A 16158-nucleotide genomic window follows, 5' to 3' on the forward strand; every position below is an offset into this window, starting at 1 on the left:
AGTTGAGTGGGAAGAAGATCAATACCCCAAGACAAAGTTTTTCCTCAACAAGAGAAGTATGATCCTACTTCCTTCAAGGGGACACAAGCTCAAGATGATCTTCCACCACAAGACCACAAGAACAAAGGCAAGGACAAGCTTCAAGAAGAGAGTGATGCATTTGAAGAAGCACCTAAAGCCTCATTCAAGTGGGTCCTCAAGACTACGTCAAGTTCTACTTCATCAAGTACAACTACAACTCCAAGGATTCCCATCAAGATGATGGGGATCCCGAAGAAGAAGAACTAGAGAGTTCTTGAGGGTGACTCCGCCAACATTCTTCACTCATATCATTTTGGCAAGAACAAGTGCAATCAACCTTCACATCTTGCACTAGTTCAATGAGTCACAAACCCTCATGTTGGTAAGGCAAGGGACAAGGTAACCTAATGTTTTCATGGACATCATCTTGTGTGTGCATCACTCTATGTCTATGGATATTCTTGTTTGTTCCTTGTGGGACTAACCCATGTAGGTAAGTTGAAAGTGCAACTCACTCCCAAGGATTGCTCCAAATGATCGACATCAACATTGAGCATCTACATCTTCAACACCTACATGAAGTCATCATCGACAAAACCCAAGGTTAGTTCATCCCTCGAAGGGGGGATCTCACATCTAGGGGGAGCTTAACTCTAAGAATTGAGTCAAAGCAACTCTAATGGTGTGAACACATTAATGCATTATGTAAAAGTGGTAACCCCACTTGAGCTTAAACTATGAGTATGACCTATGATCAAATGTTCTCAGTTGACTCCTAAGTCAATATACTCATATATAGATGACCTAGTCATCGCCAATTGTTTGATAGATGCTAGAATTGGTTGTGCATGCTTTGCCACATATTTCAATTGTCATCTTATTGTGTGAGCATGTTGGTGCATATTTTACTCATTCAAGGACATCCACTTGTTGTTTTGATTGTTTGGTTCCTTTCTTTGTGCCAAGTGGATGGACAAGAATGCCTAAGAACCTTCTTTAGCTATCTATGCTTTTCTCGTCTCACACTCTATTCATGCTACATCACAAAATTTGATCAAGTCAGATTCGAACCACTCTGCGTGAGGAGCACTCGGAATCCCCGATTCGTCATAGACTTAAACTTCCAAAACCTCTTAGTGATTCTCGGTCTGACCGATCCTTCCATTTCAGTCCTACCAAGATCATCAAGTTGATCTGAGTTTTCAATCTCGGTGCAACCGATTTGAACTTTTCGGTCTCACCAATTTGCTCTAACTGAACAAAGTTATGCATCTCGGTGCCACCGAGTTGTTCCACTCGGTCACACCGACAGGGTCGGGCTATATATAGCCACGGGCAAAATTTTGGAAATTTCTCCGAAACCCTTCGCCCGCGCAACAACTCGCTCTGTCATCGTGTTCTCAGGATCGTCTACTCATCGCCAGCAGCCTCCTGTCGCTGGTCTTCGCCGCCGTCAATGGATTTCGTCCCCGCCATTGCCGCCATAGCAAGTCCACCGCCAAGTTAGGGTATGGACTTGATCTTTGTGCTATCCACGTCTTATTCCTAGCACATTGTTTTTCATATTGATTCTTGCCACAATTGAAACCCTTCTATCCAGCCAAAGTAGTTCATAGATTAGATGTGATTCGAATTTTTAGGTTTAGGTTTCCGCCGAAACCATCTCGGACTCACCGAGTTGAAAAACTCGGTCTCACTGATTTGGCTTATGCCATTGCACTAGTGACTCTCGGTCTGACCGAGAATTACTAATCGGTGCAACTGATTTGAGGATTCTGTGAAACCCTAGCAGTCTCGGTACCACCGAACTGAAACTCGGTCCAACCGAGATCATCAGTTTAGGTTCCAAAACTGCTTCGGTATCACCGAGTTTGAAAATCGGTGGATCCGAAATGCTTTCTGTGGAAAACTAAAACTGAGCTTTTGAGTCATTCTTTTGCAAAAACCTCTGCATTTTGTGATGCACATCTTTTCTATCTCATCTATAACTCTTCACAGGGTCAGCAGTCAGCTTTTGCAGTATGTCTGATCAAAGTGACAGCCAGAACAGGCCAGAAGAGCAGATGGACTTGAGTGAGGGCACTAGTCCCTCCAGTACTTCAGATGAAGGGAGCAGAAGTACTCCTAGCAATTTGCCTAAGGCTGCAACTAGGCAAAGGAGGAAAAGAACTTCAGATTCAGAGGATGAAGACTACAAGGCTGAGGAAGATGAGGCTACTTCCAAGAAAGTGGTGCTCAAGAAGGAATATGGCTCAGTAAAGGATATAAAGCCAGGCATGAAGATTAAAAGGCCTGCAAGAAGGCAACATATGCCCAAGGCCAGAGCATCAACTCAACTGCCTGAAAATCTTGATCCCAAAGAGCCAGCTGAAGAAAGCAAGAAGAGGAAGGAAAGGGTCAAGAAGACTATGGCCAGAGTTGTTGGGCAACCTTCCATAATGGAAGAGGAAGAGCTTGCTGCACCAGCACCAAAGGCACCTAAGCTTATGGGTGATGCAATCAGATCAGGGGCTGCAACATATAAGCCCAAGGAAGCACCCAAAGCTACCCCCAAAGCCAAGTCTGCACCAAAGAGGAACACCAGGAGTATTCCAGCTGCTGAGAAGAACAAGGCCCCAGTGCCCAATGTTGCTGAGGATGAAGATGAAGAAGGACAGGTTCTAAGAAAACTCAAGCCCAAGATACCAGACCACAATGATGCCCATCCTGTGGCCGAGGACATGAAAATCAGGAAGGATTCAGGGCTGAGACTGTAGAGAATGGCAGATCCATATGCCACAAGGAGAGGAACTGCTGTTGATTACAGGTTCCATACAAAGGAACAACAGGACTTCTATGAGACAATCTTATTGGACAAGAAGCCCATAGTTTGTGACATGAGGTGGGTTGACTGGAAATACATCAAGGAAAATGAACAACACTATCCTGGAGTGCAAGACAGCTTTGTTGGTTGTGGAGTTGCAGATTTTGTTGGGCAAAAGCTCAAAAATTGGAATGATGAACTTATCATGCAATTCTACTCCACAACACATTTTTACCCAGATGGAAGGATAGTTTGGATGTCTGAAGGTACAAGGTACCAATCTAATGTAGAGGAATGGGAAAGTCTGATCAATGCCCCAAAGGAAAATGATGATGATCTGGACATTTATGCAAAGAAGAAGATGGGACACAATACCATGGCTCACATGTACAAGGAGATCCCAGACAAAGCCCTAGAGACTTTCTCTTTTGGATTAGTCCACTTTCTGCTGTCAGGGCTGGCTACTATTAATTGGATTCTGAGGCACACTTTTTTGCCCAAGTCTGGTGACCATAACATGATCAGAGGACATGCCATCAACATGTTGCATTTATTTGATGTGCCACAAAAATTCAAAGTCACGAGCCTTATAGTTGAAACTATCAAGAGGACTGCAGCAGATCTGAAGAGGAGATGTGGATATGCACCTCAGATTCAGGAATCGATCAACTCAAAGATGGGAACTAGCAAATATCAGTTGGATAAGGAACACTTTCCACTTTATCCAGACTTTGAGGATAATGAGGTTGTCATGAATGAAGATGATCCATCATCAGTTCAAGCTCAGGAGAAGAAAGAAAAGGCAAGGAAGGAGAAGGCTGCCAAGATGCCAACTCAAGAGGAGGCATCTTAATATTTCTTGAAAACCAAACAGGAGCAGCTTGGTTACTTGATAGCATCATCTCTGAGGATTGAGAAGGGGTTGGCCACCCTAACTCAAAACCAGGAGAGCCTGGAAAGAATCATGGAACAAAAATTCTATGATCTAGATGTCAAGGTAACCGAGATTCAGTCAGTTGTGGAGCAGCTGTAGGATGACATGCAGGAGAGGAAGGGCAAGACAACCACCAATGTGTTTGCTAGAGTGCCCAGAGCGCAGAGGTCAGTTGCAGAGCCAGTGACAGACACTAGAGCAACAAGTTCAGCACCAGCTACTGCCCCTTCAGCTCTAGTGCAACCAGCTTCAGCATCAACTCCAGCACCCTCTACATCAACTGAAGCCTTCGTCCTTGGAGTCATCAGGACACCACCACCAGAAGATCAAGCCTGAGAGTCGATCTAGCACTATGCATTTTCTATGAACTTTTTGGTCACTTGTTGCCAAAGGGGGAGAAAAATGTATAGATCATAGGCTTCGAGAGAGAGAGTGTTGCTTTTGTTCTCTCTTGCTTTTGGTGTGTTTGCTTTTGGTTGAGATACTATGCTTGTGAGACATTGATGATCAAGTGTTTGATCATTAGCTACACTTATGCATGCTTGATATTATCTTATCTATCTTATGTGATCACTCACTATGCTTGGTGATGAGTGCATGTATTCATTGTTTATTATTTTGAGCGCTCCACCAAGATGTATGTGACATGGAAGAGTAACCCATGAGCCTAATTCATTGTGCATTTGCAGTCCAAAGCAAATCTAAAACTATGCACAAATTTATGGGGAGCTCTTGCTTATCACATACTTCTCAAAGCGACGATGTTATTTAAATGTTATTATCATTTGTCGAAGCTTTGATCTATATGTTGTCATCAATTACCAAAAAGGGGGAGATTGAAAGTGCAACTATCCCTAGGTGGTTTTGGTAATTCATAACAACATATAGCTCATTGAGCTAATGCTATTCCAAGACTATTGTTTCAGGAAAGCTCAATGAATGGCATGGCATGGATGATGAAAGTGGATCCCTCAAAATACTAAGGACAAAGGACTGGCTCAAGCTCAAAAGCTCAAGACTCTTCATTTTACATTTTAGTGATCCAAGATCACATTGAGTCTATAGGAAAAGCCAATACTATCAAGAAGGGATGATGTGTTGCTTAATGAGCCTCTTGCTTCATGTGCTTAGTGATATGCTCCAAAACCATCAACTACTTTCCCACATCCACAAATGACCTAAAACTAAAGCCAAAATCGGTCACACCGATTCTTTCTATCCGGCGCCACCGATTCCAAAAGTCATAGCCACTGCCACAAACCCTAAGCAAATCGGTCTTACCGATAGGGATCTCGGTCTCGCCGAGATGGGATTGTAATCTCTCTGTTTCCCTTCGTAACGTTTTGGTCTAACCGAAGTGAGTGATCGGTCCCACCGAGATTGCAATGTAAACTCTCTGTTTCCTTTTTGTAACATTTTGGTCTCACCGAAAAGAGCAAATCGGTCCCACCGAGTTTACCTGACCAACTCTCTGGAAACCTTATTACCAAAATCGGTCTTACCGAGTTTGTGTAATCGGTCTTACCGAGATTACGTTATGCCCTAACCCTAACAGAATCGGTCTCACCGAGATGCATGTCGATCCCACCGAAAATCACTAACGGTCACTAGGTTTACTAAATCAGTCCGACCGAGTTTAACTATTCGGTCCCACCGAGTTTGGTAAATTGTGTGTAATGGTTAGATTTTGTGTGGAGGCTATATATACCCCTCCACCCCCTCTTCATTCATAGAGAGAGCCATCAGACTAAACCTACACTTCCAACTTACCATTTTTGAGAGAGAACCACCTACTCATGTGTTGAGGCCAAGATTTCCATTCCTACCATATGAATCTTGATCTCTAGCCTTCCCCAAGTTGCTTTCCACTCAAACCCTCTTTCCACCAGATCCAAATCCTATGAGAGAGAGTTGAGTGTTGGGGAGACTATCATTTGAAGAACAAGAGCAAGGAGTTCATCATCAATGCAATATTTGTTACTTCTTGGAGAGTGGCGTCTCCTAGATTGGCTAGGTGTCACTTGGGAGCCTCCGACAAGATTGTGGAGTTGAACCAAGGAGTTTGTAAGGGCAAGGAGATCGCCTACTTCGTGAAGATCCACCGCTAGTGATTCAAGTCCTTCATGGGCGACGGCCATGGTGGGATAGACAAGGTTGCTTCTTTGTGGACCCTTCGTGGGTGGAGCCCTCCGTGGACTCGCGCAGCCGTTACCCTTCGTGGGTTGAAGTCTCCATCAACGTGGATGTACGATAGCACCACCTATCGGAACCACGCCAAAAACATCCGTGTCTCCAATTGCGTTTGAATGCTCCAAACCCTTCCCTTTACTTTCTTGCAAGTTGCATGCTTTAATTTCTGCTGCCTATACACTCTTTGCATGCTTGCTTGTATTGTGTGATGATTGCTTGACTTGTCCTAAAATAGCTAAAATCTGCCAAACTCTAAAATTGGGAAAAGGTTAAGTTTTTATTGGTCAAGTAGTCTAATCACCCCCCTCTAGACATACTTCAAGGTCCTACATGGGGGCTCAGCACAACACACCCTTGAAAATAAACTAAGCAACTAGTCCGCTTGACACTGCAGTAGAACCAGCATGAGCACCGGCACTGTGACCTTACTCAGAGTCCGAGACCATGTCCTCAACTTCTTCCTCGTCCCTCTTCCTATTCCTCTTTGCGACGCTTCTTTGCTTGAACCGGACACTCGGCTCTGCTTCTTCATCCAACCCTTGTAGATATTTAAACAAAGGTAGGCATCCATTGTTGTGTACATGATGTGATCTTCATCTAATGTCTTCGACTCCCATGCATGATGAAACTCGTGGTTAGGTTTCTTCAGTTTAGCGTACGAAGGATCAATCATGGCTGCTGCCAGGGTCAAGATTGAAGGCTGAGAGGAGGACACCAGGCTTGCCTTCTAGAGATCGAAGGGATGACCTACAACAAGGCCGATCCAACCGAGGACATCGTTGGCGTTCCTAAAGTCTAAAGTAATGAATTTCACTCTTTCATCCTTGAGGAAGTTCTTAAAATCCTGGCACTCAACATCGACATGGCATATGTGGTAGACCAAGCACACGTTTATGTATGCAAACCTGGATCACGGCGGGCTTCTTCTTCTCTGCCTCCTTTAGAATCTTCTCTTTTTCCAGGACTGTGGTGTACTCAACATCTAGCCCAGCGACACACTCATCCTTTGAACGGTTGAACATGCATAGGAAGCGAGCAAGGCATGCTTTCAACGCCATGGATCCACGTGTGTCGATGACGATGAACTCATCACCGGTTATGGCTCTAACTTGGTACTCAGTGGCGACCATGAAGATTTGGGAGGCCATGGATTTTTTAGGAGGGTTAGGAGAAGTTGAACTGGTGTAATGTGAAAGGACGGGACAACTGGGAGCGAACTGTTGTAAGGTACTGTACTAGTAGAAGACAGGGACGATTAGGGCGTGCGAACAGTGTGGGGTTGTTGGCTTGCCCGGTGGATAAACGGCTACAAGCCCGCAAAGAGTTGTCGAGTACTATGTGGGACCCACTAGATGCCATGTCTACTAGACCCATATCGTAGGCCTGGCGGTATAGCTTTTTTCCTGTTCGCATGCCATGTCGGCGCGTGGATGTAACTTCACTTAATTCCGTCAACCGTCGCGCCTCCCACGACCTTCGCCTCCCTCACATGGTCGCGCCCTTTGAGACTTCGACCGGCTATAAATGAGCAATTATTTTTGCCTACTCCGCATGCATGATACTCCCTCTGGTCCTTTTTACTTTCGTCAACCATTTGCAAAGTGTTTGACCAAATTTATACTAAAAATATCAATATCTACAATACTGATTATAATGAGTATAAGAACTACGTTTTATAATGAGTATAAAAATATTGATTTTACATTGTGAATGTTGATACCATTTTTTGTAAGTTTGGTTAAAGTAGGGGTACATTGACTTCAGACAAAACTTAAATGCACAATGCAGACTAGTTCCTCCGTCCAGGTGCGTGCCATGTCCTATCTAGTCATCACAACAAGGTTAGCTATTAGAGTACTACTACCTTGCTTCTAGTTTAATGGGCTCGATTCAAAAATTTCACCTACTCTTAGCAAGATAGAGGCGGTGGAATACTTTTTGTAGTCTGCAAAAGTACTCAACTAATGTTGTCGTTCTTCACAAAAAAATGTGTTTACCAATGCATTATTGCATTGCATGCATGCATGAACACTAGTTACTCTAACCTCCCTCTCTTCTTTAATTCTTTGCCACATCAGCATGTTTGCTATTCCCATGTGCATGATACCAGCTAAGATACCACCATTATGGCCAGCCTTAATCATCGCATGCAATAATTTAGTGCACCGTGAAATATGAACATGTGTGGGGCCTGTATGTTTTTAATGACTTGAGACTATACCTAGCCCGGCATGCAAGATGACTTATTATGCACCGTTCCCCATACCTGTGGGAAGCCCGTTCGTCTCCAAATCTTTTCCTCTCCATGTGTGAAAACAATATGCCTGCTAGACTCTCCTTCTCCCTCCGGCGGTCCCACCACAACACCCCGTGTGGAAAAAATCTGCATGCATGACTCTCCTCCCCCCGCGCTCGTCCAATCCATTGTGACCAGCAATATTTCCACCCCTTCCCTCCCCTGTAATTTACTCCAACAAATATTCCCACGTAGCTGTTATGTTAATCACGCAACATATCTTACGGGACACTGCTTCAGTTACTTAACTGCAGATGCATTGGGTCACTGACATATGGGCCCAACAAGGGTCTGGCCCACATGTCACTGATGCAACTGGACCTGCAGTTAAGTCAGTGCAGCTCAGTCCATATCTTACGTAGGTGTGCCATTGCTCGCTATAAATACGGCGCCTCCCACGGCATTCAGAAGAACGCTCACGTTCATCGCTACCTCCTCCCCCTCCCTCTCACGTCGACAACCAATACATCGCCCCTCCCAAGCCCTAGGGGCCCCTCGCTGCACCGCGCGGATGGTCACACGTCGCCATTTTGTTCCTCGCCGCCACTAGTCGAGGAGGACGCGTCGGTGTTCCACTCCTCGCCGCGACGCGTCGAGGTGGACGCATCGTCATTCCAAATCTCGCCAGCACGTGCGTCGGAGGATGCGTCGGCTCCCTGCTACGAGAGAATGCCACGCTGCCTGCCGAGCCCCCCATCCTTGAGGAGCTTTGGAAAGAAATGGATGTTGTGTTGTGGAAGGCTTTGCCTCCAGCAGAGCACGCCAAAATAGAGGTGGAGAAGAAGGCGGAGGAAGAGAAGCGCACCGCGGGGCAAGCTTCCTGGCAGGTCTATGTCGCATCCGAGTGAGTCAGGCAATTGGCTCTTTGGCAGAAGGCTTGTGCGAGGGCCATGAGGGTGGCGGAGGACGCCCGGGCCAAAGCCCTGAGTGCAGTCGGGCCCAAGTGCCACATCTATGCTTGGCGGTACGTGGACCGGTTGCACGCTTCCAGCGAGGAGGAGTACCTATTGGCGTCGGATCACCACACCGGTGAGATCGCGCTCGCCCGCCGGCAAGACGCTAATCAGCACCTCACGAGTTGCGAGGCTGAGGAAGAGGCGTTGTGTCGGCGTGCTGGGAAACGGCCGCGCACCAGGGCAGTCGTGGCGCGCCGCAAGCGCTCCTACGAGCGCCGTGGCTTTTAGTAGGAGTATAATTTAGTTTCGTAAGGTGATCTCATTAGTTTTGGGATGCAAATGATAAATCCCGAACGTTCGGGAATTATTAGCGTCCTTAATTAAGTATGTAGAAGGGAAAGTTTGGAAACCTTGTGTACCCGTACGCATTTTGTAACTACGTGCATATAGCACAAACTTTACTATATACTATCGCACTACACATCTCTCTCTATATATGCTTGCAGACTGTGCTACTCCCTCCGTCCAGGTGAATAAGTCATCTTTGGTTGTGCACCATGACCAAGAAGGAGGGAAGACTTATACACCTAGACGAAGGGAGTACTACTATTACTTATGTACGTGCAAATGCATGTTTTAACATTACGATGCGGTTTTCGTAAAAGTAGAAAAACAACACTAGTCAAGCTTGTGAAATGATTCAATGCAAAACAAATGCAAAAATGCTCGTTTGATTGTTTACTTTTAGCTTCCTTCTCTGTGGTTATTTATCTGTCGTACTTTGTACGGAGTATCTCACTGGTCGGAAAGGCATGCAAATTCCCAAACCGCTTCCTACACCCTGTATCGAATTTTTTTCCTAACAAGTTGTGCCGTGCAATTGGAATTCCAACTTGAGTACTACTACTAGTAGGAGTACCAGGGGCCAGTTCGTTTAGGCTTCTAGATTAGTAATCCCATTACAACTACCTACATCCTGGTTTATTGGTCCCCATTGTAATCTGTGTCAAATTTTGATCATAAATTTAACTAATGAAATGTTTGTGCATGTCACATGCACTGTCATTTTATCAGTTAAATCTTTGGTAAAAATTTAGCACAAATTACAATGGCGATGAATAAACTAGGACGGAGGTACCAGTAGTAGTTTAGAAGCCCAAATAAATGAGTGAGGCGCCTTAATGTTACTCTCCACTGTGACTAGTCTTATGGGAAAAGCTGGGGAAGAGACGGCTTATTTTTTAAGCCGCCAAAAGAACTAGCCCTAGGAGTAGTAGGTAGGGATAATAGGAGTAGTAGCTAGGGATCAAGTGTGCAAGATGAACCAGAGAAAGTAAATGCAGAGATATGAAATGAAAAAAGACGGAGGGATGTGATGGTTGCTTATCCGTTTATTTTACTAGGACACTTATTACTGGCAGTGGTTGGGTTTTGTGATATGACGGCTTTACAGCCGTGCCACGAGCGGGGTGAGACTCCCGTGTAGTGCCGCCCTATACACTAGTACTACATCGGTCGTGTTTTCTTAGTCCCCCATTGAATTTGACTCAAGATTTAACTGACAAAACGTTAGTGCATGTCAAGAAAAACTATATCGTAGGATTCGTATTTGAACATAGTTTTCAATGATATAATTTTAGGTGACATGCATCAACATTTATCGTACTATATATAATGTTAGTTCAATTTTTGGTCGTACTAATCTATAGTAAGGTGCCCGTGCGTTGCACGGAAGAGTGAAATGCATTGATCGGGGAGTTGTTTATTTTGACAAAGGATGTGGGGGTCATATCATGTGTAACGGGTATCGATAAGTTTCTCTGGATATTATTTCATCTCTAGAGCTCACAAACATCTGGGTGAAATAGATAAAAAAGTATCTTTTGCAAACAAAAGTGTTCAACTGTTCAACCTGCATCCAAAACTTGTGAAGAAATAACACTTATTGTGCTTTGCAAGAAATGATCTTTAAGAATTTGTTTTTGAGTATCGATTGTTATACATGTTGGCTACATATGACATGGCACTTTCTTATAGTCAACAGTTGGCTATACTATTAAGTATTAACCATGCCCTTATACACCTAGATGGAGGGATTAAATCAGGATGACTTGGAAGGGGGCAGAGGAGATGTAAGAAATGGTTCATCGTAAGTCTTTCACCAGTACTGTAGTAAAAATTCTAGACTAATCCATAAATGGATACACTTTTATTCATGCGCGATACTCCAATAGAGCAAGATCATGCATTGAAGTCTCCACATGCTTAGACATCGGATTACATTGAGCGAAGACTAATGATCAACATTTAACTTGGTAATGCATATGTCCAGGTGAACCTCCTTGGAATCCCCGTGCACCATGTTGGGGGGTAAATCATACCATGCGTCTTCCATGTCCACATTGGCGGGAAGGTCCCAGCTCTGCACAGTCCTAGTCAGCATGATGGAGCCGGTGTCGCCGCCCATGTACCTCTGAGGGGTAGTAACAGTGAGCACGCACCCATACATCGGCCTCATGTCAGTGTCAGCATCAACGACATCGCCCCTGATGCACACTACAAAGATGGTACGGCGGCCTGCGCGGGCCTCGCCGGTGCCCACTAAGAGGAAGACACTGCCGTCCTCCTCCAAGACTAGTAGGCGACAGTGATCCTCCAGTGACTCCGGCACGGTGAACGGGTAGCACGTCTCGTACGCATCCGTGACTGCCGCACGCATCCGTGAGGTGATGCACGATGTCCACCATCGAGCCCCAAAATGATATCTAGCACTCTTAGCAGTAGACGAAGGGCTCCTTGGAGGCATCGACCAGGCCATCTATGAAACGGGAGTGGATGTAGGGGACGTTGCACCAGTTGAATATATGAGCAAGTTACTACGAGATTTAATCTGAATAAGCACACAATAATTCATGACGGCTATAACAGAGATTAAACTAATCATGTGGACTAGCATAGTAGATGAATAGATAGAATCTAGGATACATAGTAGAAACATGAATTCTACCACGATTTCGAACAGAAAGGACAGAAACACATACGATGCAATGGGAGCAGCACCGTTGGCGTTGAGGTTGTCGCCCATGTCATTGAGGAAGAGGTTGCCGAGTTCGGGGAAGAAGTCATCGTCGGTGAAGTCGTCACTGCCAGTAGTCGCGAGAGTGCACTCCCCAAATTTCAATAGCGCCCGCCAAATGGAGCACAGGAGGGAGTGGTTGAAGGGGACGTTGCGGCCGCCGAATGGAGCACAGGAGTAGCACACGAAGCAGTAGATGGTGCTCCTCCCAAAGTCTCTGTCTCTACTCTTATCTCTATCTCTACTACTCTTCTTTGTTTTTTATAACAAATCAAATAGTACTGCGTCATCCACTACACGCCCGGCTGGACACGCCTCCTCGCCTCCATCATCACCAACTGAGTCTTTTATAGGAGTAGGAGTAGAGAAAACACCGAGTCGGTGATGATGGTGTGCCGTGAAATGCACGGGCATCTTGCTATTTTTTTGCATATAATTCCAAACACCACGTAGACACGGTCTTTGACCATTTTACAACTATGTTAGTATCATTGTTAGTGGTCAGCCGGTGCAAGTTATAGCCCCGGGTGTTTTAACCTTTTTTAGTAATGATATCTGGCGATTGTTCGCCATGAGCTGCGAATCCCACGTAACCGTCAGATTTCCATCTGACGGTGGCCTGTTTTTAAGCCATAGTATTTGACAAAACTGCCACCCTTACACACGTACTGCAACTGCATCGCGGGCGTTTGCAACTGCCATGTCTCCCAGTGAACGTTTGCTGGGGATTGGAGTTAGCACTGATGGCTGTTTGCAGTCATTCCATGCTCGGGCATTGAAGTTTGTAACTATTTTAGATTAGAATATACTACTCCTCCGGTGCTAGTAGTAGAGCAGAGTCCTACTCCACTACTACTCTACTCAAGCAAGTTAGGGCATAGTAGTAGGTACTGTAGGGAGTACCAGTACTGTGATCACTCAAGCAAGTTTTCTGGCATCGATATGACCCTACGCTGCTGGTATGTGTCCAGTAAGTCAAGCGGGATGTTGTAGTCATCACCACCTGTCAACTTCCCACATCACATATTCTCTTCTCCATCTTTGTCCGCACATAATCTCGTCCAATCTTCCATCCCTGCTAAGGCGCCTCCCCCCCTCATCCGAAGCCCAAGCACTAACAATGGAAGAATCGAGCAGCATCCGCCGAAAGATTGGCTGGAATTCGCTCCCCACAGAGGTAATCAAGCTCATTGTTTCACGTGTGGACAATCTAAGTACCATGCCGCTCGCCGTGTGCTCGTCAGGGCTAATACCATTTACTCAAAGCCCTCAGGGCGGAGCTTTTTAAGCCAACTCCTTGCTTGCGGATACCGCCTGATCTCCAGAGATGGCATGTCATGCAGCATAACGATCATAGGGTGGCGAGCATCAACCCCCTTGACAGCGATCCGATCCCCATCACCCTCAACTACATTAACGATATGTACTGGGTTGGCATGAACACGTCTTGGATGGTGCTCGTCGACGGTCATGGCAGCTGGATGCTCGTGGAGGTATACACCCGGTGATTGATCCCCCTTCCTTCGATTAACACTACACTGCTTTGGCACCGCAACCCAGAATACTCGGAATCTGCCAACATGATACCAAGTTTGATTTGCTCAAGGTTGTAATCTGCCAAGTGCCCACAAGATCTGCGAATTATAAAGATTCCAGCCTAATTGCATTCTGCAACCGCGGTCTCAGCTATCTGACAGGCCACTGCGGTAAGTTGCTAAATCTGCATGTCCATCGCAGGATCATACATCCTCCATGGTTCTCTGATGTCATTGACCACAAGGGCTTCATTTACGTTGTCGACTCCTTCTATGGCTGGACATATTGCTGGTCTACTCCAGTCATCACTACAAACGGTTGTTACAATAGTATGTTACTTTCCTATGGTATCATGATGGATTGCTTATATTACTATCAACATTTACTGAAAACATATTCATGCTCACAACATGTTGTTCTTAAGATTGACTACATTAAGAGCCCTTTTTTATTTGACTCCAACTTGATATGATGTTGTAGGCCGCTTGGTGTCCCCACCCTTCCTAATCCCAGAACCTTTCAAAGAAAAGCGGCATGGCAGTTGCAGGTGGTTCCTGGCTCGATCAGATGATGGCGAATGATTGATGATAGTTCGCACGTATCGGTCGTGTTGTTTCGCGGAATACAATCACAGTCACTGCAAGGTCTTTGAGCAGGATCCCAGCTTCTCTGGGCCTTCAAGATTTTTTTACTGGAGGCTGGTAAGTAGCCTTGGTACACGATCTCTGTTTCTCGGACTGAATTATCCGATTAACCAGGAGATCACCAATGGCAAGGATCATGATGGCAGCGCGGTTTCGTTCATCAGGCAAAACTATGTGTACACAGCGTACCATGCGGCTCTGCTTGCACCGTACCCTGATATGTGCCATCACGCTCTGTAAGCCAATGTAGGAGAGAGGGTCGCAAGTATTAGACTTTGACCTGCTGGCTAGAGTTTCCCCCGTCAGGCACCCATCTGGTTCAAGCCGTCAGCCAATCTCCAGAGCTTAATAAATAGTAACGTCTAACTGAGCCAGTTAGTTAGATGCATACACTTGGTGTAGTAGGATCTTTATTTAGTTTGATGCATACACTTGTTCTTTTTTGGTAGCCCTTTTGTAATGATGGCTGATGTTTGATTTGGAAGAGAGATCTACATCTTTACTCTTCTGGCCTGCTTACTGCTTCTGTTGCACCCCCAGCCTTGGTTGCTGCTACTATTGTTTTCAATGTACAATCAGTAGTATATTTCGTCTGTTGGTTGAATAAATGTGTTGTTAGAACGACAAACACAATGTTTTGGAAGTCGTTGCATGGTCCGATCCTTTAGTGCCCCGTACCGTACGTAGTGCATACTATTTTTGGTACGGAACACATTTTCCACTTGTTGATAACATGTAACCCACTGATGAAGGCTCAATAGAGGAGCCCATAATTAACTGGAAGGGAGGTTCTCACATGAATCCGGCCAGGTACATGCTCATGGTCCCCTAAACATAAATAAGTAAATAAATAAATAAAGCTAAATGCTCATGCACTAGTTCTTTAAATTCACGATTTAACAGGAGGATATTATTTCCTATGATAATGTCATTACATTCAGTCAATATTATTCTTAGGCAAAGATAGTGAGCAGTCTTCTTTCTGCCAGCATTTTCTTCCTACAACCAGTGGACCCATGCAAATTGTAGTTAACGTCGTAAATAGTTCCGGTACATTTTTATTTTTCAATAAGAATGTCCAACCCAGCCCAGCACATTGGCGACAGCACTTTATCCTCTGCCTTGGTGCACTCGCTGCGGCACCGCTGTCCGGCCCTGTCAACATAGTGAATCGGGAGTATGACAGTATGGACCGACCAGGTCCACTCCCGAACACAAGCAAGCTCCTCTTTTACTACTCAGATGCACCCCTCGTTTTCTTACTCTAATCCACCCTGCTGATATCTGGGACCCACATCATTTTCAACGTATAGTCAATTAACGACAGAATTGCACAACTTTTTTTCAGTAGTAATTCGGAGGAGCAGGCTATAAACTGGGTTGTGCAGTCTCTGTCGCCCGTCTAACAACATTACCAGCCCAGCAGTTTTTTCGTTGGGAAAATAGGTAGCCCGGTATTTCCTTTTGAAGAATACCCAAGCTAGGCCTATTTATTTTCTCCGACTTACTGGGATGTAAATCTTTCAAGATGAGGAGGGATGCATACCGGCCTGTCCAAAGAGTATGGTCAGTGTCTGTTAAAAGTAATATCAAAGGGGTTAAAAATTCCAAAAAAATTATAGCAAATGGGAGTTAGTTTCTTTTTTTGTTTTTGTTCTTCACTGATATTTTATACTCCCTCCATCCCAAAATTCTTGTCTTAGATTAGTCTACATACGGATGTATCTAATACCAAAACTTGACTTGATACATCCGTATTTAG

The sequence above is a fragment of the Triticum aestivum genome, chromosome 5B (assembly GCF_018294505.1).
Source record: "Triticum aestivum cultivar Chinese Spring chromosome 5B, IWGSC CS RefSeq v2.1, whole genome shotgun sequence".
Taxonomy (NCBI): Eukaryota; Viridiplantae; Streptophyta; class Magnoliopsida; order Poales; family Poaceae; genus Triticum; species Triticum aestivum.